Raw genomic sequence first — 23,413 nt, 5'->3', positions numbered from 1 at the left:
CTTAATTAATGATAGCTTTTGTCAACAGTCAGCATCTGTAGCATGCATTTTAACAGCTGCATCAAGGCAGCTGTACCCACCAGGAATAAGTACAGAACTATCTCAAAAAAAAAAAAGAAATTGTCACCCTGCTGGAATCACAACATCAATAGTATGTAAAACAGAAGGAAGGAAATCATTACAAAAATTAAGAGGTGCAGCACCAGCGGGATAAAAGTGCACTCATCAAACTAAACAAACAACTCAGAGGACAAATAAAGTCTACCTAAGCAAATGTGAGGTAAATTTGGCCTCCCAGGCCAAGGAAAACCACAAGGCATTTTTGCTATGCCAGAAACCTCAATGGTAATACATGATTGTGTGTGGAAATCTTTGTTAAAGGAGCCACTCATAGTGAGCCAGAAGATATAGCACATCTACTGGTGCACAAATACAGCTTTAACTTTACCCCTCGGCTCATTTAGCTTTCCCTCAAGAAATTACACCAAATATTAGCCCACCATCACTAAGGAACAGGTCCTGAATGCTATCCCTTAAGTCAAGAGCAGTGTATTGATGTGATCTGACAAAACCCCAGACTTCCTTCTTAATAACATGAAACATTACCTATCTAGCCCAATGAAATCACTATTTAATCATAGTCTCCAAACAGGCTTTTTGCATCATGAATGGAGAGCTGCAATCATCATCTCACTGCACAGAGATGGTCTAGCTACAGGTCCTGGAAACTAAAGACCCCTAAGTCTCAGTAATCTAATATGCAAATCCATGGAAAGAACAGGTGAAGCCTACTAAACCTGATGGACTTCTTTGAGAAGTAGGCAATGGAAAAGAGATAACAGTTCACACTACCTGCCTTGACCTGGCCAGGATAATTGACATAATACCCCATTCAGGCATTGGTGACTAACTCAAGAGGTTAGGTATAAACCCTTGTGTTACCCAGTAGATAGCCAGCTGACTCATAGACCAATCAATCCAGCTCTACAAAGAGGTCAGTCTCCAGTGGAGTCCATCAGGGATTGACATCTACTTAGTCAAGGCCAATGTCAAGGGCCTCTGGATGACCAAATATGCAGATGACAGCAAATTAGATGCAGTCACACTATCTCCCTCTGACACTTATGTTCTTCAAGAAGGTCTGACACAGAACAAATAACTGGTATCAGAGCCATGGACTATAACTAAATTCCAAGGAATGCATAATAGTATCCTTCAGGAATTCAGCCACCCTTTTAACTACTATATTGATAGCACACCTCAAAGTTTGATCTAGTAATTAGGGACTTTGGGACTCATATAGACAGTAATTACTTTGCCATAACATGCTTATTGTAGCAAGGAAATTATTCCATGTTGTTTAATGAATGCCCAAATGTATGGCATCTAGGTCCAATGAGGTTATTGTTCCACTGTATTCAGCATTCATCAGACCTGTCACTGAGTAGAATGCCCCCTTTGGTATGTAACTATCCAGGAATATCCAACAACTGGGATGTTCACAGATGTTCCTCAATAAAAGAATACAGGGAATAAACACCATATCTTATGAAGACCACCTCAAAAAGCAATCACTGTAATCTGTATCCTACAGTCTGTTATGGGGAAATCTATGCCTGGCATACAAGGCACCATTGTACCCCACTCTGATGGACCTCTTTCATGTTCACAACACAAAGAGTGCCAGAATTACCCATTCTAAAGACTTAAACCTTACCTGTGATATAAATAGAACCTGCTAGAGAGAGAGGCATGTATCTGAGAGGCTACGTCTTTCATGGCTGGGTGTAAAATCCTATCTAATTAAAATTGGTTAGCGCTTTCACGATCCATCCACTTCTTCAGACCTTAAAACAACATAGAACTTTGATAAAAACAGTTAAATAATACAAAACAGGTTCCTCCCTAATCCAATTAAAGTGTAACATGGACAACTGAAAGAGGAACAGGACTTTCATCCCTGATTTGCCACCTATGTCTGCGATGGACGCAGTCAGCCTGTAATGAATCATATCTCAGGCCCCTGCTTGAAAAGGTTTCATCTCCCAAGCCCCTGCTTACACTTACCAAGGGTGCTAGAACTGGTCAGAGATTTATGTTGCATGTTTAGGCTTAAAAAAACCCAGTTGTCATTAACCTAGTACCCACCAATGAAACTATGAACTTATGAACAAAAGGAAAAAAGTCAGAGCTAAAGCTAGGAAATGCAACTCCATGAAAGATAATAACTCTCTAATCAAACTAAACAGCAACTCAGATGGTTTATTAAGATGAAGAAAGCCAATTTTGAGATCAAGATAGCCTTCTAGGCCAAAGAAAACCATAAGACCTTCTTCAGCTATGTCAGAAACCTCAAATACATCACACAACAGTTTGCCAAACTGGTGGTAAATGGTGCCACATTCACTGAGCTGGGTGATATAGTTAATATGCTGACTGAGAATTTCAACTCCAGCTTTCACCCCACCACTCACCCTCAGTCACCCCCCCCCCCCAGTAATTACATTCAAACATAACCTCATCAACTATAAATAGGTATTATTTCATGGCTATGCTCTCTAAGGCCAAGAACACCACCTCAATGGGTCCTGATAATATACCAAAATTCCTCTTGAATAGCTTAAAAAATGACCTATTTGAGCTAATGGAATTACTGTTTAACTATAGTCTCAAACAGACTTAATGCCATGGAAATGGAGGACTGCAATTGTCATCCGTCTACATAAAGGTGGGCCATCAACTTATCATAGGAGCTAAAGACCTATTAGTCTAACTAGTTTTGGATGAAAAACCATGGAATTATTTTTTTGGAAATGATCAACTAGGACATAGGAAACCTTTAGACACTGTACCCAGACCAGTTTAGTTTAATCAGTGGCAGGTTATGCCTACTGAACCTGGTGGGAATTCTTTGAAAAGACATCAAAGCAATGAATCAGGGTAAAATGGTGCGTACCATCTACCTTGACCTCAAAACTTCAAAAACACAAGATACAAGCTCGAAAATAAACGAAGAAGCCATGAAGTTTAGGAATCCACATACGTTTATTACAATCTTGGATTAAGCGGTTTCGCCCAATTAATGGTCTTTATCAGATTAACTTATCTCCAAGCTAAAATCTATTTATTCCTTCAGATAAAACCACATGACCAAGACAAATTAGTTAACTAATTAACTAAATCACATTTTAAAGAGATAAAATCTTATAATGCAAACAAAATTCCACATCAATTAGAAATGAGATACTTAATCATTCTTTAAAACAATACATGCTGAAAAAAAGAAGAAAATTAAAAAAAATGTGCAAAAACTGCCTTCAATTTAAGCACACTGCTGATAGAAATGGTTTTGTTTAAACTGGGAGAAGCTGAGACATTACAGTGCAATTGCCATAAAAGGTCTTTATACTGTAAGAAGTCATCCAGTGGCACTCCCATTGAACCTAAGTCTACATGTTTAACAGTGAAAAATTAAAAAAAAATGTGAGGGAAATGCTTTTAAATGCTTAAATAATGGATTTGCCTCATCATGTTTACAAATGTATATATGTTGATAAATTCTGGACCTCAATATCCTCTTCATTTCGCCAGTGTAGACACAATCACAAAATTGGCACCTAGTCATATAAATAAAAGCTTTGCTAACACAATAATAGCCGTGTTTAACTTTAATTTCCCCATAATGGTGTAATGAATATCTAGTCCCTTCCAGAATTAAACTACATTATGAGCAGTGTCCACATCTGCTCATGTCTAGCTTAGAGCTAGTCTACTCTAATAAATATTTAAAACAAACATCCTTTTTGTATACTATCTGTGGTCATTCACCCATAATCTTAATATGTTCCTGGTCCCTCCAAAAATACTCCAGTTCTTGTGTACGATTGAGTGAATATCATAAAAATGGATGTTAAAAGGTAAAGTTAATGCTCTCCAAAACTGAGTTTGTCTGTTACTAATATCCCTCAAAGTAAACACCTGCTTCTTGTTAGCAGTGCCTAGTAAAGGGATAAAGTGTCCCATTTGTCTTTTTGCTTTTACCTCATCAAAAATATTTCTTAAAAAAGTTTCAGGATACCCCCTATTTATCAACATTCTTTCCAATATGGCACATTCAGTCTGAAAGGTGACTTCATTAGATACCATGCAGCTAGCCTAACACATTGTACCTTAACTAGGGACTTTTTTGATGATTAAGTGCCAGCTATCAAAGTGTAAAAAGGGATTACACTAGGTGGGTTTTTGGTACAAGGTGGAATCATTTTTTTTTCAATTCTCTATTCTTAATAATGGAGACATCTAGATAATTCACTTTATCTACCTGAATGTCTATAGTAAACATAAGGAAGTGTGTTATAGAGTGTGAGTATTAAAATAATAGATCCAATCTGTTACTTGTGTCTGTCCAAAAGATGACGATGTCATCCAGAAAGTGGCCATATAAAAACCAGATACTTCAAAATTCAGATGTGCAAACATAATTGTTCTCCCAGTGTGCAAGCACAATATTTGCGAGGACAGGGGCACAGGCTGCCCCCTTGCTCCACCACTGGTCTGGCTGAAGACCTGGTTCTCAAAGGTAATAAAATTATTATTAGGACAGCTTCCATTAAAGTCCTAAGGGTGAGGATCTTAGTATGATCCAGTTCAGAATTAAGGCACACATATTCATAGAACCACTCCAGTCCTTCATAATGTGTAATGACAGAGAAGTCTGATCCTAAAACCCTTCACAGCTTTACTTTCACTGAAGAATATGCTCCTCTAAGGATTTCCAGGATCAACATTCAGCTTTGTTTTTCTTTGCTGGGCAGATAATTTCCCTTTGGGGGAAATAATTCCAGTTTCTTATTTTTTACTGAGGTTTTATTTACTTTCCTTTTCATTGTGTTTTAATGGATTGTCTTGAGACTTTAATGTACTTTTAAACGGAGCAGTTGTTGTTTCTGTCCATTTAAAAGTAATGTTATCTAACTGCTAAACTATTTTATTCAGAGAAAATGTATTTATTTTAAGGTTGTGGGGTGGTCAGAGTATTTGTAAGTGCTTTTTACTCAAAAAATTTAACTTTTGTGGACTGGTAGTTTTAATGGCCTCACTGCTTGTTTTCTTCAGGAAAGAGGCACCATTTATAGCTTTACCATGGAACAGATAGTCACTGCCATGGTCGGTCCTTCTTCCAGCCACAAAAAGAAAAAGTTAAGCAGACAGTCTTTACCACCACAACAGACTAGGAATTTTCCTTTGCCACAGTCGGGTGATTCTACTGTAGCCATTTGTTGTACTTCAGACCACTTAACTTTTACCTCTGGTGTAGCACCTACAGCCACTACAAACTGGGGGGCAGCTATGTCCTCTGCAGCTGTTGAAACCCCCTCAGTGGGCAATGGAGAAGCACTTTTGTCAGTCCTGGATGAAGGAACAGGGAAGGTTTCCCTGCTGTGTCAGAATGCTGTGCCCATCCCTGGGGAAGCAGCAGCTGCCTTTAGTAACACAGTTAGCCCCATTTTTCCTGTCAAAAAGAAATATAAATCCAATCATGTGTCTACTCCTCCTCATATTTCTTTGGATTGGAGTAGTTTACTGGGATTGGATCAGGGTTTGATTCAGGTTATTGACCTTTCTTGTAGAATAGTTTCTAGTAAAAAGATGCCTCCTTTCCTGAAAAGATTCAAGATTTTGAATCTGAACAGGAAAATGCAGGGACAGAGTCAGGCTTTTGTCCTCAGTTTTCTGATTCAAACTTAGAAGAGAGTTCTCTTTCTGATTCTCTCTGTGGGGTTTCCCTTTTGCTGAGACTATTGCAAGAATGTATCAGTGTTTTCAGTGGGAGAACACTGAGGTTTCTTAGTCCCTCAAAAAATACTATGAGTTGTTACAGAATAATTTTTCTGAACCTACACACTTTCCTCCTGTCCTGTCTCTCTAGAGGATGTGAGTCTTACTGCATGCAATTTTCCTGATATTCAGTCAGCTGCCCCTAAAAAAGATAGTATGTATAATGTTCCTCAGTCTTTTAAAATTGTATATATAAAGTTCCTCAGTCTTTTAAAATTGTATATACCATTCCCAAATCTGTCGCAGCAGCTATAGCCTTAGTTGATTCATCTGCTGCTAGGCTTTTAGTTAATTCCAATCCTACTCTTTATTTTATTTATTTTATTTTACATTTGTTTACCGGGCTAGTCCAACTGGATACATATCCATTTTCAGTGGAGGCCTGGGGAGAAAAGCTCCACTACATACTACTTAACAATATAAAGATATACATGAATATACAATAATAGGAAAAACATATGCTTTAAACCTACAACAGGTTGTATAGACATTTGAGTACAATATGAGGCTTAGCAGGGTAAAAAAAAAGTAAAAATGATGAACTTAGATACTCTGTTGCAGTTTGTAGTTAAGAAGAAAGAGAAAGGGAGTTAAGGAATCAGATAAAATAGAAAACAAATGGCTAACCAGGGTTATTGCATGAGCATAGCCAATGGTTGGTTAGGAAGAATTTTAGTTTAGTTTGAAATAGGGGGAGTGAAGTTAGGGTTGTGAGGCCTTGTGGTAGCTGGTTCCATATTTTGCCAACTGAGTTGGAAAATGTGGAGTCACCTGCTGAGTTTTTAGATAGGGAAGTTTGGATCAGTATTTTGTTAGTGGAGCATAGGTACTTCTGATTGTTATAGGGTGTTATGAGGGTGGAGAGTATTGGAGTGTTGTCGGGGTGATGAAGGGCATTATGGGCAGCAGTGAGTTGATAGTATTGTATAAGGTGGGGTAATTCCAGCCACCCTAGTTTTTTAAGATTTAAACAATGATGAGTTCTATATGGAGAGGCAGTAGCAAATCTGGCAATGTTGTTATATGATGTAGCTAGTTTGTTAAGATTATGCTTAGAAAGATTTGTGTATATGGAGGAAGCGTATAATAGGGTTGAGATTAAGTGGGTTCTAGCTATTGTAGTTCTGGCTTCAGAAGTAAGAAAAGATTTGATTCTGTAGAGAGAGCCTAGTTTTCTGTTGGTAGATTTTATTGTAAAGTTAATATGGTTGTCAAATCTTATTTGATTGTCAATATTAATACCCAAGAGTTTTGTTGTTTGGTCAGGAGAGATAATGGTCCCATTATTGGATGTAAGTGTAAAATGGATAGAGGAAGACAAGTGGGTGGGTGGAAAGAGCAAGAGTTTGGTTTTCTTGGGGTTGAGGAGAAGACAATGATTAGAGAACCATTGCTCTATAGTTGTGAAGGTTTTTTGTGTGAGAGAGTGAAGTTCTGTCTGCGTTGACGCTGAGCAAATGATAGTAGTGTCATCTGCATATTGAATGCAAGTTGTTAATGGAGTAGCTAGATGAAGTTCATTTATAAAAATGGAGAACAGTAGAGGACCTAAGATAGAGCCCTGAGGGACCCCTATAGAGGTGGGGAGGAGATCAGAGAGTTGGTTGTCCCACAGAACTGCCTGTTTTCGGTTGTCTAGATAGGATGTGAACCAGCTTAAGGCAGGATTATCTAGAGAGAGGGACTTTAAACGATGGAGGAGAAGTTTGTGATTGACCATGTCAAAGGCTTTGGACAGGTCTACGAAGAATGCCGAAGAAGGAGTATTATTGTTGCGGTTTTTGTTAATTGAGTCGATGAAGGATAGTAAGGCTGTGCTTGTACTATTGTATGGTCGAAACCCATGTTGGCAATTAGCTAGGAGATTGTAGTTTAGTAGGTGATTTAGTAACTGTTTGTGGATGCATTTCTCCATTATTTTTGCAAGAGGAGATAGTAACGCTATGGGGCGGAAGTTAGAATACTCAGTAGAGTCACCTCCTTTGAAAAGAGGGATAATGTAAGAGATTTTCCAGACTGATGGAATTGTACTTTCTTCTATGGTCCTGTTGATCAGTATAGAGATGGGGTATGCTAAGGCTTTTGCACCTAGTTGGAGGTATTCTGCTGGTAATCTGTCGGCAGAGGGGGTCGTAGGTTTTAGTTTATGAAGTAAGGACAGTATATGAGAAGTAGGTATGGGTTTAAGGTGAAATGGGGGGGGATAGAGCTAGGGGTAAATAGTTTGGAGGTATCTGGGCTTTGTTGATTAGCTAGCTTTAGTATGGCTGAAATGAAGAAAGTGTTAAAGGCATTAGCTGTTTGTAAGGGGCAGTCGGGGTTAGAGCCAGACGGGTTTGGTGTGGCAACTTTACCAGGGGATAACAGTTTATTGATAGAGGTCCAAAATTTATGTGGATGGTGAAGGGAAGATTGCTGAAGCTGAGTATAGAAGTTCTTTTTATCTTGTATGATGGCTTTTTTTGTCATATTTCTCTGTTGTCTAAAAGTGACATTATCAGTTAAGCTTTTTGTGGTTCGCCATTTAGCCCAGGCTTTATTCCTACTTAGGATTAGTTTCTTAGTGTTGTTTGAGAGCCATTGGGCTGTTTTAGATTTGACACGTATAGAACACATTGGGGCATGATGTTCAAGGATATTGAGAAAAGCATTATTAAAGTAACTAACAGCTTCATCTATTGGGAGAGATTTAAGAGGTGACCAGTTGACTAGCATGAGTTCATTTTGAAACAGACTGAGGTCAAAAGATTTTTTACTACGGAATGATCTGACTTGGATGGGGACAGTAGTACTAGTTTTATGCCTAATAATGTAAGTTAGGGAGTGGTCACTGAGGTCATCTGGGAGAGTTCCTGTTGTATATTTTTGCTGAGGACTATTTGTTAATATCCAGTCAAGTATACTTTCTTTATTATTAAGTTTGTTTATTCTTGTTGGGGAGTTTATTATTTGAGAGAAGCCATGCAGGTTAATAAGGGTGGATGGATTAGTATGTTTACATACGTTCCAGTCAATATTAAAATCCCCTAAGAGTATTGTTTCTTGAGGGTGATTTAGTGAGAGCCAGTTTAATAGGTCTTCTAATATGGTAGGATTTTTACCTGGGGGAAGATAGGTACAGATAATATTTAGTGTTTTGTGTGGGTTGAGTTGCAGTTTTGTAATAATTATTTCCATATTAGTGTCAGATGGAAGGTTATGATTTGTTTTACTTATTTGCAGTCCAGTTTTATGGAGTATAGCAACCCCACCACCTTTTTTGTTTAAGCGGTCTTGTCTTAAGATATTGTAGCCTGGGGGAATAATCTCATTGTCTTTTATTGTAGGTTTGAGCCATGTTTCAGTTAGACAGAGAATATCGAACTGTTGGACATCTAGAAGAGCATGAATTTGTGGTATTTTATTACAAATGCTTTGTATATTTAGTTGGGCAATTGATAGTGATTTGGGGGGTTTAGTAGATAGTGTTGGGTTTCTTTTGAATGGGTGACAGTTAGAGGGTATTGGGGATGGGTTCGGACCAGGGTTGGGGTGGATATCTCCATCTATTAATGAGCAGAATAATATAGGGTTGAAAAGTTGAGGGGGTTTGCAGTAGTAGTTAATAAGGTTTTTAAGGCTGTAGATATGGTATTTAATGTGAGAAAGGCGGTGATATTTAGGTTGAAGGTAGGAGGTTTTGTGGATGGTATTGAGATAGCTTATAGATAAGGCTAGGGGAGATGTTTGGGTATGTCTGCTTGGGATTATAAGATTAAAGGGTAGGGGTTGTTCATAGGAGGTTAAGAGATAGGTAGAGGTAAGAGTAGTTAGGAGAGTTAGTAATAGCAAAGGTTGAATTTGATTAGACATGTTAAGAGGGCCTGTGCAGGGATGTAAAGGAGTGTATTAAGGGAAGGTTGGTCAGGGAGTAGATAGGTGTGGGAGGGGGGAGACTATATAGAAGGGGGTGGGGATGAGTATAGGATATGATTGGTTGTGAAGAGAGAGGGGTGTGTCTATGAGGGAAATAAATGTGGAGGTAGTCCACATTTGTAATCTATTTCTTTCTAATAAGGATGGGAAAATTATTGATAGGTATGAAAAAAAAAGTATAATCTTCTACAACTTTGAATTTCAGAATGTTAAATTGTCAGGCTCATATTTAAAACATATTCTGACATATTGAGAAAGAGTTCATATTACCTGATTGGATGTTTAGGTTAGTGAATACCTAAATGTCGATCTGGTAATATTGAAAACAAAGAAAGCGAACAGCCGATTTAACGCAGGGAAAGAATTCCCTTGGCAGTTATGTGGATTTTTGCCACTTTCTCCACTGTAGAACGATCTCAGAGTTGGTATATTTAGTTAGGGTGGGCATTTTGCGGCCAAGGGAATTCATTCTCTATGTTAAATCGTCCATTCGCTGTTTTAATTTTTAGATATTACCAGGTCGATGTTTAGGTATTTGCTAACCTAAATGTTTGATCAGGTAATATAGATGCTTGAGAAAGTATGAAAAAAAGTTTTATCTATAGTTTCTTCTTGTGAAGAAAAATCTCTGCTTTAAATAACTTGGTTTCTTTTCTTGCACAAGTCACTATTAACTGCTTAAAGTGTGTGTATGGCTGTGCTTGATACTTGTTCCAGGTCTATGGTCACTGGTATGATTTTAAAAGGTTTGCTTTTCTGCATTCTCTAGACCTTCCAGATTATGTTAAAAATGAGATTTTAAATTTTCACTTGTATGGAGATTTAGTGTTTGGCCCCTGTGCTGCAGAGGTAGTCAAGATGTGTGATGAAAGGGGCAAGCTGATCCAGGGAATATCTAAAACAGAATAAACAGTTTTCAATAGAATTCAAGTAAACAGGTGTTTAAGAAGAAATGAGAAGGAGGTTCCAAAAAGAAGTCTCAGACCTCCCAAAACCAAAGACACTCCAACAAGTGTCAATGAATATTCAAGAGACTTTCTGATGCCTTTCTATCCTGGCCCTCTTTCTCTTTCAGAAAGTCTGAATCTCCATGTTTCTCTTTGGCAACAGATTGTTTCTGACAAAGTTTTTCTGAAAATCATTCATCAGGGATCCAGATGGCAGTGCAAGGAAATTCCTCTTTTCCGTTGAGTCATTCCTTATCCAGCAGATTAAACTGTTTTGTGTCCTCCTTTACTTCATCACATGCTGACCCAAAGAGGACAGAACCAGTTCCTCCTTCTCAAGTAGAGAAGGGGTTTTATTCAAGGAAGTTCCTAATCCCAAAGAAAGAAAACACTTAAAGACCAGTCTTCCCTAAACCTGCTTGTGATAGTTCCCAAATTCAAAATGATGTAATTTCACAACATGTTGCCTCTTCCTCATCTTTCATGTTTATTGGTAACACTAGACTTAAAAGACACATAATCACATTCCTATTCATCCAGACTTTGTACTTTCTTAAGGTTTTGTGTGTCTGGATCAGATTATCAGTTCTTTGCCTTACCCTTTGGACTATCCACTGCAGCAACAGTGTTCTCTGAGGGCTTAGCTCCAGTTATAGTTCATTACAGGCTAAAGGCTATCCATGCTTTTCCTGATATTTAGATGACTTGCTTATCTTTGAAGAGACTTTTTCAAAATGTCAGGAATCTCTCTCTTGGGTGAGAGATTTCTTGTACAAGCTGGAATTCCTAGAGAACATTCAAACATCTTTCTTGACTCCCACACACAGGATTATTTTCCTGGGATGTCAACTACACACCTCAGTTCAAAGAGTGTTTCTTCCACAGGAAAACATATATCTTTATTTAGATCTGTTTCTACATTTTTCCACTCAGACTTCAGCTACTGTGAGGGAATACCTTAGGATTTTGGATCTTATGTCATATCTTCTCATGATACTCCTGGCAAGACTCCACATGAGAAAGATACAGTGGCATCTGAATTCTCTTTGTTCTCAACATCAGTGCACTTTATCTTTTCCGATCCAAGTACTGGGGCTTGTCAGAAGTGAAATCAATTGGTGGCTACAACAGATATCCTTAAAATAAGGTATTCCCTTCCCCCTCCTTTCTCCAAAGCAGTCAGTCATTAGAGATGCTTCAGACTTTGTTGGGGAGCAGTCGCAGGAGAGAAAAAAATGCAAGGGGTGTGGGACACCAAGGACAAGCACATATAAATGATATGCTTGCCCTGATCAAGACATTCAGTTATCTCAACCATCTTTGGTCTCTGTGACCTCTTGAAGTGGCTACAGACAATGCCACAGTGATGTGGTACATCAACAAGCAAGGGGAACCAGACTGTACCCCCTTTGCAGACTTGTTTGTTTTGGATATAGCTTCCCAACATGATCTTACTCTACAGGTATCTTACTTTCTGTCAGAGCAAAATTTTGTGGCAGACTAAATGAACATGACCAAGGCAGATCCCCCCCCCCACAAATGGAAACTAGATCCAGGGGTATTCCAGGATTTCATCCATCTGTGGTGAGTTCCCCAAGTAGACCTTTTTGCCTCCTCTCTGATCAACTGGAAAAATACTGTTTCAGGAGTTCATGTAATAAAGCCTGGAAGACAGATGTCTTTTCTTTTCTTAGGACAGCACTGCTTCTGTATGCTTTTCTACCCTTTCCACTATTATTCAGGTTACCTTTGAAGATTCTGAAGGAATCCCCTATAATCATTGTGGTGACTCCTTTCTGGCTCAGGCAACCATGAATCTCCCATCTTTTGGAAATGGCCAGGAGCAATTGCCACAAGCATCATCACAGAATGATCTACTTACAGAAGGACAGGGGTGTCTGATATATCCCGACATCAATCATCTTCACCACTGCCTGTACGATAGGGTCTTAACTCCTTTTAGGCACCTGTTTTCTGTGAATGTGCAGCAGGTGGTAATGGAGGCAAAACAGCCTGCTACTAGAAAATCATATATTAGATAATGGAAGAGGTTTTCTAGTTGGTGACAGCAGCACAAGCTGGACCCATTCAGGACTATTTGCTCTTTGATTTTATAATACTTGTGTGAGTTACTATCTTATGGCCTTTCTCATTCCTTTATCAAGGTTAATTTATCAACCATTTCAGTATATTCGCCCATGTATCCTCCTCTTTCAAGGCAGTTGCTTGTCAAAATGTTCCTGAAATGGGTTTTGCAAATGAGGCTTCAAACTAAACAGGTGTTCCCTCATTGGCATCTTATTTTTGTGTTAGAGAAACTAACACTTGCTGCATTTGAATCAGCTAATCTAGCTGACTTGAGGTTCTTGACATAGAAACAGTTTTACGAATTGCTCTGACTTCTCAAGAAGAGTATCCAAGTTGCAAGCTCTTATGGTGAGTCAGTTGGACCTCATTTTCCACATGGACAGGGTTTTTTTGAGAAATAAACTTTTTCTGCATAAAGAGTTATCTGAGTTTACTTTAAGTTAAACTATCTATCTCCCTGTTTTCTTTCTTGAACCTAAAAATGAGGGAAAAAAGATGCCCCATACCTTGGATGTCCACTGACAACTGAGGTACTATCTTGACAGAGCTAAAAATTTCAGATCAATGGATCAATTAAGGAACACATGGTGTCAAAAAGGACTACTAAATGGCTATCTAAGACTATTACCTTTTGTTATGCACAACATGAAAAATGTATTCCAGGTAGGGTAAAGGCCCACTCAACAAGGACCTTGGCTTCTTTAATGGCTTTTTGAAAAGGGTTGGATTCAAGAAGCATTCTAGAAGCTGCTACTTGGTCCTCTGCACAGTTTTACAAAGCATTATAAGCTGTATTCCTTCAGTAAGTCTAGATCATGCTTTGCTAGGACCCTTCTCCAGGGGCTCCTGGATCATTTTCCATCCACCTTTCAAATATATTTAACTATGGTAATCTACTCTGATATCAAAGACTACTGCAACAGTGATTGATATGAAGAACATAGTGCAATTGTGTATTCTAAACTTAGCATAACAGTAGATGTTTGAATGATCACTGCTGCGGTAGCCATTTCTTCCCTCTAATCTTCTTGTTTTTTTGGTGTTTCTTTTGACACAGTGTGGATGTTTACTTTTTGTTACTCTTATCCTGGTCCTCTAAAGGTTCAGCCTCCCTCTCTCTGCTGGCAGGAAAGCTCTGAATGGGTTCACACCCAAACTTGTCTATTAGTCAGCTCAGCTAGAGCCTCTTGACAGTTTGGGCATGTGGAAGGTACCCTGAAGCTTTGGAAGCTGGCCATCTGTTATATACTTGGCAGGAAATAACCCTTATTTCTAAGGCTGCTGTAGCAGTAATCATTCAAACATCTACTTTTATAGCAAGCTCAGCTTACACAACTGTACTTTCTTATGCAATTCAAAGATGTTTTTCATTTCTTTGCCACCATAGTGTACACCAAGAATGGACAGAATATCAGCTTTTTTAAAAACATCTTAATTAAATTATCACTTAAAACAATGGAAAACATACATTAACAGAAAAGAAAACAAACCATATTATCATTTTCCATTTGTATACATTATGCATCACGTTTTTTTTTTCTTTTTGCAATTATCATCAGTCCAACATTACATAAATTATAAAATTCTTGTATTCCCTTAAACTTCAGTCCTCCTTCTCCTGAGCATTATTCTGACTGCATTGTTCCTTCAATTTCCATTTCCTTCTATGTAATTTACTCATTTCCTTTTATAAAGATCCCTACTCCAGTTCTTTTATCTCTTTACCTCAGAGTTAGCAAGTTTTTTGAGAAATTATATTCCAGAACAGACTGTTATGGCTGACACCTAACCTTTCTTATCAGCTTTGGCCGAGAACGCAAGCTGGTCCACTCCCTGAGATCTCCATTAACAACTCCAGACCAAATGACAGTTAACACAATGAAACAGCAAGTCCCAAAAGACAGACTTGCTTTACTGTGGAAGACAGATGCTCACCTACAATATGGGTTTGAGTAATTCCTTTTCACTACTGCTTAACCTAGCTGAAGAAGCCATTTCTGAAGAAGATTTGGACTTTCATACCCAAGATCCTTCAACAAAGGAACCTGTGCAGCTTTATGAAGCTCAGGATGAACCTATTCTCATTTGTCCTGTGGCAGCTGGCTGGACAGGATCTGATCCCCATATAGCTGTTTCTCATCTACTCACTTGGTTTAAGTATTTTTACCTTGTATGGGTGTATCCACAGTCATCATAGTAGCATTATATTAATATTTCTTACATTTGACATTACAGATGCTAGATTGTTAAACAGCAGACATTAATGGTAACATACTGAAATGTTTTGATATTGTGATGGGAGGAGACTTTAGCAGTTTAAAATAAGTTTTCATGCACTGTGCTTTTATGTTTAATATTTAGGTCAAATCTTAAAATTAATAATTTCTAATTGTAATGTCATAGATTGAGCCAGGTTCATTAATGCCTACACTAAATGCACACTAAATGTGCATGATCCATATTCAAAAATATCCCTACCACATTTTCCGTGCTTTCCAGTGACTTATAAATATTAATATAAATAGGTGTATCTACGCTTTTTGGTAACCTTTATGAATCCCACCTGATATTTAAGGCTGAAAGAAAATCAAAATAACAAACTAAAATTAGGATTAAGAAGGTGAAAGTTATGCTGTACACTTAGTATAAGTGAATCCCAGTGGTTATATACACTTCCTTGCTTCATACATGCATATATAATAAAACTTAAAAATTAAGCAAATGATAAGGAAGCATGGCATCACCAACCATTTGTTATCATATTCGTTGTTATTGCTAGAATACTCTATAACAGACTTAAGAAATAGAATGATAAATAATATCAAATACACGGCTTACTAGCAAACTCTCATAAATGTCAGTTAACACAAATGATTATGGTTTTAAGTTGTTAAAGAGCTACTTCCTGCACCCAATATACAGAGTTTGAGGCCTTTCTTCACTTTTGCCTACTGTGTGACTGTGACAAGCCACTTAACCAGGCAATGCCCCTAATTCATCCTGCTAGTGAATTTACTCAGTTAAATGTACAAAATTAAAACTGAGTGCAAACTCATTGATCGCATCATTTATTCAAACAATCTTTTTTCCACCAAAATAAGATAGCTGACCTTGACTGCAGTGAGGCACTAATCCCCTTTATTTATATAGAGCCATACTACAGGCTGAACAGCCTTAAGTAGTAGAACAAAGTACTACTGAGTGTGAAGGATCAGCTTCATAACTATTAGCTGCAATGACTTTGCACTGGAGAATGAACTGGGTTTACTGTAGACTTTATTATTACAGAAGTATTGCCCAAAATAAACTAAGCAGATTTTTGCAAATATTTCCAAAATGGGTTTAGAAACCAAAATGTACTGAACATATATGGATAGATATAGACATACATACATATAAAAACATGATTTATGAATGCACTAGTATATGTCCCACTGTCTCAATCACCTTGATGGAAGAAGTATTAAAATCAATAAACCTTCTATCAGCTCCTGGGCCAGATAATTTAAATGCTTCATTCCTTTTAAACATTTACAAGTCTGTGGTTCCCAGTAGTCACTGCCTTTTCCAAATGACCTTGGAAAAAGGTTATGTCCCTCATAAGTGGAATATTGCTATTGTTATTCTCATATGTAAAGAAGATACCAACAACTCTTTTGATAACTACAGACCTGTCAGCTTCACTAGTAGTGGTATTGGAAAATGAATTGAATGAGTACTATGTTAGTTAATAAAATAAGAAATATATTTAGATCTGGATATCTATCAGTGTGGATTTATGCAAGATAAATCCTATATGATTAACTCAATCAACTTTTACTAAAACCTTTTCAAAGTAATTGACCTGGGAATCCCCGTTGATGTAGTGCATTTGGATTTATCAAGTCCTTTGACTCTATTCCCTATTATGTGATAATTAATAAATTATGCAACATAAGTGTTAACTAGGATTTAACAAAGTGGATAGGCAATTGGCTGATATCTACATCTCTCAGGGTTAGAGATGGATTAGAGATGGTAATGACATTTCTAAGGATAAGCCCTTGACTCTGGGAGACCCACAAAGGTAATTCTTTGGGCCAGTTCTGTTCAAATTATGAATCTTCAACTAACCTGTAGAATAGGTGGTGTGGGTCAACACGTTTGCTGATGATTAAGAAATCAAGCCAGTTGAAAATTCAGTTAAAGATCATACAAGCATTCAAACATCCATGGACAATTTATAATTGTTACCCAGGATTCCTTTTTTTTTTTTTTTTTTTTGGATTTCATAAAAGATAAACAAAGATTTTTCAGTTTGGAGATTACTTACATTATCAGTATGCTCTAAACAATACAGTTCTTAGTGAAGATTGTAAGATAAGAGACCTCAGAGTTATTGTAGACAAGAGGTTAATTTATGGTGGCAATTAACATACAGTTATAACAAAATGTTGCTCTGGTTTAAAGGGCATTTTCCACAGTATATTGATCAGTGTGCCACAGTGGTACAGCGGAAGCATTGTTGCCTCACAGCAAGAGGTCCTCTTGTTCGATTCTCGACTGGAGTGCCTTCTGTGTGGAGTATGCATGTCCTGCAGAGTCACCTCCGAAAGACATGCGTGAATGGGCGTGCCTTCGCTGAAGGTTGGGCGTTAGGCTGGCAACTCGGCACCATAAAATTTTACTGCCAATCATTAGCGGACCAGAGTTCCGCTGTGGTGACCCCTAACCAGGAAAAGCTGAAAAGACAAATGTTGATCAGGGACAAATGAGGCTTTCTCCCACTCTACAAGGGGATAATCAGACTCTGTGATGAATACTGTGCCACAGTCTGTATGTATACTAGAAACCAGTTGGTGAGATTAGAAAAAAAAAAATCTGAAATATTTAACAAGGCAGATCAGTGGGTTATACTCCTGAGATATCAAACTAAATTAAGCTATGTGCCTCTATACTCCATTCCTTATAAGCTAAAAATAAATATTTCACTGGTAGCTAGACTGGGGACTGTGTTTGTATTAAATCATGTCAGAACAAGGAATTCTGGTCTTTAAGTCAATTTTCTTAGGAGTGCTCAGGGCATTACCTCTTTTCATGGCTGATTATGTTCTCTGTAGAATGGCCTACCATTACAAATAAGAGCAGTTAAAAGTTTGGAGTCATTTAAAAGAACATTAGGTATTTATTGTGGAAGTAATTTTTTTTGCATTCCACTAACAGAGGCACACATTAATTGTTTCTATTGATGATTTGAGTTGGATTATTAACACTGAAGACTGAACACTGAATATAGGATTTGTTACTGACTAGTTCTGACATAAAATATGGAATATACAGCCTGATTTTAAAATATATTCCTGAGCTTTACCATTTGTTGCTATTATTTATAAATGTTGTAATTATATCAAAAGGTGCTTCAATAAAGTATTAGTTTAAGGGTGTGCACACTTATGCAACCAGCTTATTGTACGTTTATTTTTTCTATTTTTTCCGTAACAGATTTATTTGTTTTTCAATTGAATTGTACAGGTTATGGGTCACATTAAAGGTGGGTAAAGTTTTGAAATGATTTATTGTGGTCTCATTTTTTTATATCACAGAAAGTGTGTGTCTGTATATTATATATGCATGTGTGTGTGCGTGTGTGTGTGTGTGTATATATATATATATATATATATATATATATATATATATATATATATATATATATATATATATATATACACATATTAATTATATGTCCTGCGCTCAAAAAATGTGCATGCTTTGCATCAGTACTATAATATGTGAACTGTTAGTAAAGACAAGAAGCAGGGTAAATATGTACTTCCTTTCCACTTTCATTTCTATCTGTTCTGATGCAGAGCTCTTGTAATGTTCAGTGCGTTATGCCCATGTCCTCCTCTTTCAAGGCAGTTGCTTGTCAAAATGTTCCTGAAATGGGTTTTGCAAATGAGGCTTCACAGTAAACCTGTGTCCCCTCATTGGCATCTTATTTTTGTGTTAGAGAAACTAACACTTGCTCCATTTGAATCAGCTAATCTAGCTGACTTGAGGTTCTTGACATAGAAACAGTTTTACAAATTGCTCTGACTTCTCAAGAAGAGTATCCAAGTTGCAAGCTCTTATGGTGAGTCAGCTGGACCTCATTTTCCACATGGACAGGGTTTTTTTGAGAACTAAACTTTTTCTGCATAAAGAGTTATCTGAGTTTACTTTAAGTTAAACTATCTATCTCCCTGTTTTCTTTCTTGAACCTAAAAATGAGGGAAAAAAGATGCTCCATACCTTGGATGTCCACTGACAACTGAGGTACTATCTTGACAGAGCTAAAAATTTCAGATCAATGGATCAATTAAGGAACACATGGTGCCAAAAAGGACTACTAAATGGCTATCTAAGACTATTACCTTTTGCTATGCACAACATGAAAAATGTATTCCAGGTAGGGTAAAGGCCCACTCAACAAGGACCTTGGCTTCTTTAATGGCTTTTTGAAAAGGGTTGGATTCTAGAAGCATTCTAGAAGCTGCTACTTGGTCCTCTGCACATAGTTTTACAAAGCATTATAAGCTGTATTCCTTCAGTAAGTCTAGATCATGCTTTGCTAGGACCCTTCTCCAGGGGCTCCTGGATCATTTTCCATCCACCTTTCAAATATATTTAACTATGGTAATCTACTCTGATATCAAAGACTACTGCAGCAGTGATTGATATGAAGAACATAGTGCAATTGTGTATTCTAAACTTAGCATAACAGTAGATGTTTGAATGATCACTGCTGCGGTAGCCACTTCTTCCCTCTAATCTTCTTGTTTTTTTGGTGTTTCTTTTGACACAGTGTGGATGTTTACTTTTTGTTACTCTTATCCTGGTCCTCTAAGGGTTCAGCCTCCCTCTCTCTGCTGGCAGGAAAGCTCTGAATGGGTTCACACCCAAACTTGTCTATTAGTCAGCTCAGCTAGAGCCTCTTGACAGTTTGGGCATGTGGAAGGTACCCTGAAGCTTTGGAAGCTGGCCATCTGTTATATCCTTGGCAGGAAATAACCCTTATTTCTAAGGCTGCTGTAGCAGTAATCATTCAAACATCTACTTTTATAGCAAGCTCAGCTTACACAACTGTACTTTCTTATGCAATTCAAAGATGTTTTTCATTTCTTTGCCACCATAGTGTACACCAAGAATGGACAGAATATCAGCTTTTTTAAAAATATCTTAATTAAATTATCACTTAAAACAATGGAAAACATACATTAACAGAAAAGAAAACAAACCATATTATCATTTTCCATTTGTATACATTATGCATCACGTTTTTTTTCTTTTTGCAATTATCATCAGTCCAACATTACATAAATTATAAAATTCTTGTATTCCCTTAAACTTCAGTCCTCCTTCTCCTGAGCATTATTCTGACTGCATTGTTCCTTCAATCTCCATTTCCTTCTATGTAATTTACTCATTTCCTTTTATAAAGATCCCTACTCCAGTTCTTTTATCTCTTTACCTCAGAGTTAGCAAGTTTCTTGAGAAATTATATTCCAGAACAGACTGTTATGGCTGACTCCTAACCTTTCTTATCAGCTTTGCCCCAGAACGCAAGCTGGTCCACTCCCTGAGATCTCCATTAACAACTCCAGACCAAATGACAGTTAACACAATGAAACAGCAAGTCCCAAAAGACAGACTTGCTTTACTGTGGAAGACAGATGCTCACCTACAATATGGGTTTGAATAATTCCTTTTCACTACTGCTTAACCTAGCTGAAGAAGCTATTTCAGAAGAAGATTTGGACTTTTATACCCAAGATCCTTCAACAAAGGAACCTGTGCAGCTTTATGAAGCTCAGGATGAACCTATTCTCATTTGTCCTGTGGCAGCTGGCTGGACAGGATCTGATCCCCATATAGCTGTTTCTCATCTACTCACTTGGTTTAAGTATTTTTACCTTGTATGGGTGTATCCACAGTCATCATAGTAGCATTATTTTAATATTTCTTACATTTGACATTACAGATGCTAGATTGTTAAACAGCAGACATTAATGGTAACATACTGAAATGTTTTGATATTGTGATGGGAGGAGACTTTAGCAGTTTAAAATAAGTTTTCATGCACTGTGCTTTTATGTTTAATATTTAGGTCAAATCTTAAAATTAATAATTTCTAATTGTAATGTCATAGATTGAGCCAGGTTCATTAATGCCTACACTAAATGCACACTAAATGTGCATGATCCATATTCAAAAATATCCCTACCACATTTTCCGTGCTTTCCAGTGACTTATAAATATTAATATAAATAGGTGTATCTATGCTTTTTGGTAACCTTTATGAATCCCACCTGATATTTAAGGCTGAAGGAAAATCAAAATAGAAAACTAAAATTAGGATTAAGAAGGTGAGAGTTATGCTGTACACTTAGTATAAGTGAATCCCAGTGGTTATATACACTTCCTTGCTTCATACATGCATATATAATAAAACTTAAAAATTAAGCAAATGATAAGGAAGCATGGCATCACCAACCATTTGTTATCATATTCGTTGCTATTGCTAGAATACTCTATAACAGACTTAAGAAATAGAATGATAAATAATATCAAATACACGGCTTACTAGCAAACTCTCATAAATATCAGTTAACACAAATGATTATGGTTTTAAGTTGTTAAAGAGCTACTTCCTGCACCCAATATACAGAGTTTGAGGCCTTTCTTCACTTTTGCCTACTGTGTGACTGTGACAAGCCACTTAACCAGGCAATGCCCCTAATTCATCCTGCTAGTGAATTTACTCAGTTAAATGTACAAAATTAAAACTGAGTGCAAACTCATTGATCGCATCATTTATTCAAACAATCTTTTTTCCACCAAAATAAGATAGCTGACCTTGACTGCAGTGAGGCACTAATCCCCTTAATTTATATAGAGCCATACTACAGGCTGAACAGCCTTAAGTAGTAGAACAAAGTACTACTGAGTGTGAAGGATCAGCTTCATAACTATTAGCTGCAATGACTTTGCACTGGAGAATGAACTGGGTTTACTGTAGACTTTATTATTGCAGAAGTATTGCCCAAAATAAACTAAGCAGATTTTTGCAAATATTTCCAAAATGGGTTTAGAAACCAAAATGTACTGAACATATATGGATAGATATATACATACATACATATAGAAACATGATTTATGAATGCACTAGTATATGTCCCACTGTCTCAATCACCTTGATGGAAGAAGTATTAAAATCAATAAACCTTCTATCAGCTCCTGTGCCAGATAATTTAAATGCTTCATTCCTTTTAAACATTTACAAGTCTGTGGTTCCCAGTAGTCACTGCCTTTTCCAAATGACCTTGGAAAAAGGTTATGTCCCTCATAAGTGGAATATTGCTATTGTTATTCTCATATGTAAAGAAGATACCAACAACTCTTTTGATAACTACAGACCTGTCAGCTTCACTAGTAGTGGTATTGGAAAATGAATTGAATGAGTACTATGTTAGTTAATAAAATAAGAAATATATTTAGATCTGGATATCTATCAGTGTGGATTTATGCAAGATAAATCCTATATGATTAACTCAATCAACTTTTACTAAAACATTTTCAAAGTAATTGACCTGGGAATCCCCATTGATGTAGTGCATTTGGATTTATCAAGTCCTTTGACTCTATTCCCTATTATGTGATAATTAATAAATTATGCAACATAAGTGTTAACTAGGATTTAACAAAGTGGCTAGGCAATTGGCTGATATCTACATCTCTCAGGGTTAGAGATGGATTAGAGATGGTAATGACATTTCTAAGGATAAGCCCTTGACTCTGGGAGACCCACAAAGGTAATTCTTTGGGCCAGTTCTGTTCAAATTATGAATCTTCAACTAACCTGTAGAATAGGTGGTGTGGGTCAACACGTTTGCTGATGATTAAGAAATCAAGCCAGTTGAGAATTCAGTTAAAGATCATACAAGCATTCAAACATCCATGGACAATTTATAACTGTTACCCAGGATTCCTTTTTTTTTTTTTTGGATTTCATAAAAGATAAACAAAGATTTTTCAATTTGGAGATAACTTACATTATCAGTATGCTCTAAACAATACAGTTCTTAGTGAAGATTGTAAGATAAGAGACCTCAGAGTTATTGTAGACAAGAGGTTAATTTATGGTGGCAATTAACATACAGTTATAACAAAATGTTGCTCTGGTTTAAAGGGCATTTTCCACAGTATATTGATCAGTGTGCCACAGTGGTACAGCGGAAGCATTGTTGCCTCACAGCAAGAGGTCCTCTTGTTTGATTCTCGACTGGAGTGCCTTCTGTGTGGAGTATGCATGTCCTGCAGAGTCACCTCCGAAAGACATGCGTGAATGGGCGTGCCTTCGCTGAAGGTTGGGCGTTAGGCTGGCAACTCGGCACCATAAAATTTTACTGCCAATCATTAGCGGACCAGAGTTCCGCTGTGGCGACCCCTAACCAGGAAAAGCTGGAAAGACAAATGTTGATCAGGGACAAATGAGGCTTTCTCCCACTCTACAAGGGGATAATCAGACTCTGTGATGAATACTGTGCCACAGTCTGTATGTATACTAGAAACCAGTTGGTGAGATTAGAAAAAAAAAAATCTGAAAT

The sequence above is a fragment of the Protopterus annectens genome, chromosome 2.part2, assembly GCF_019279795.1.
Source record: "Protopterus annectens isolate FY-2018-M chromosome 2.part2, PAN1.0, whole genome shotgun sequence".
Taxonomy (NCBI): domain Eukaryota; kingdom Metazoa; phylum Chordata; order Ceratodontiformes; family Protopteridae; genus Protopterus; species Protopterus annectens.
This window is presented reverse-complemented; position numbering follows the sequence as displayed.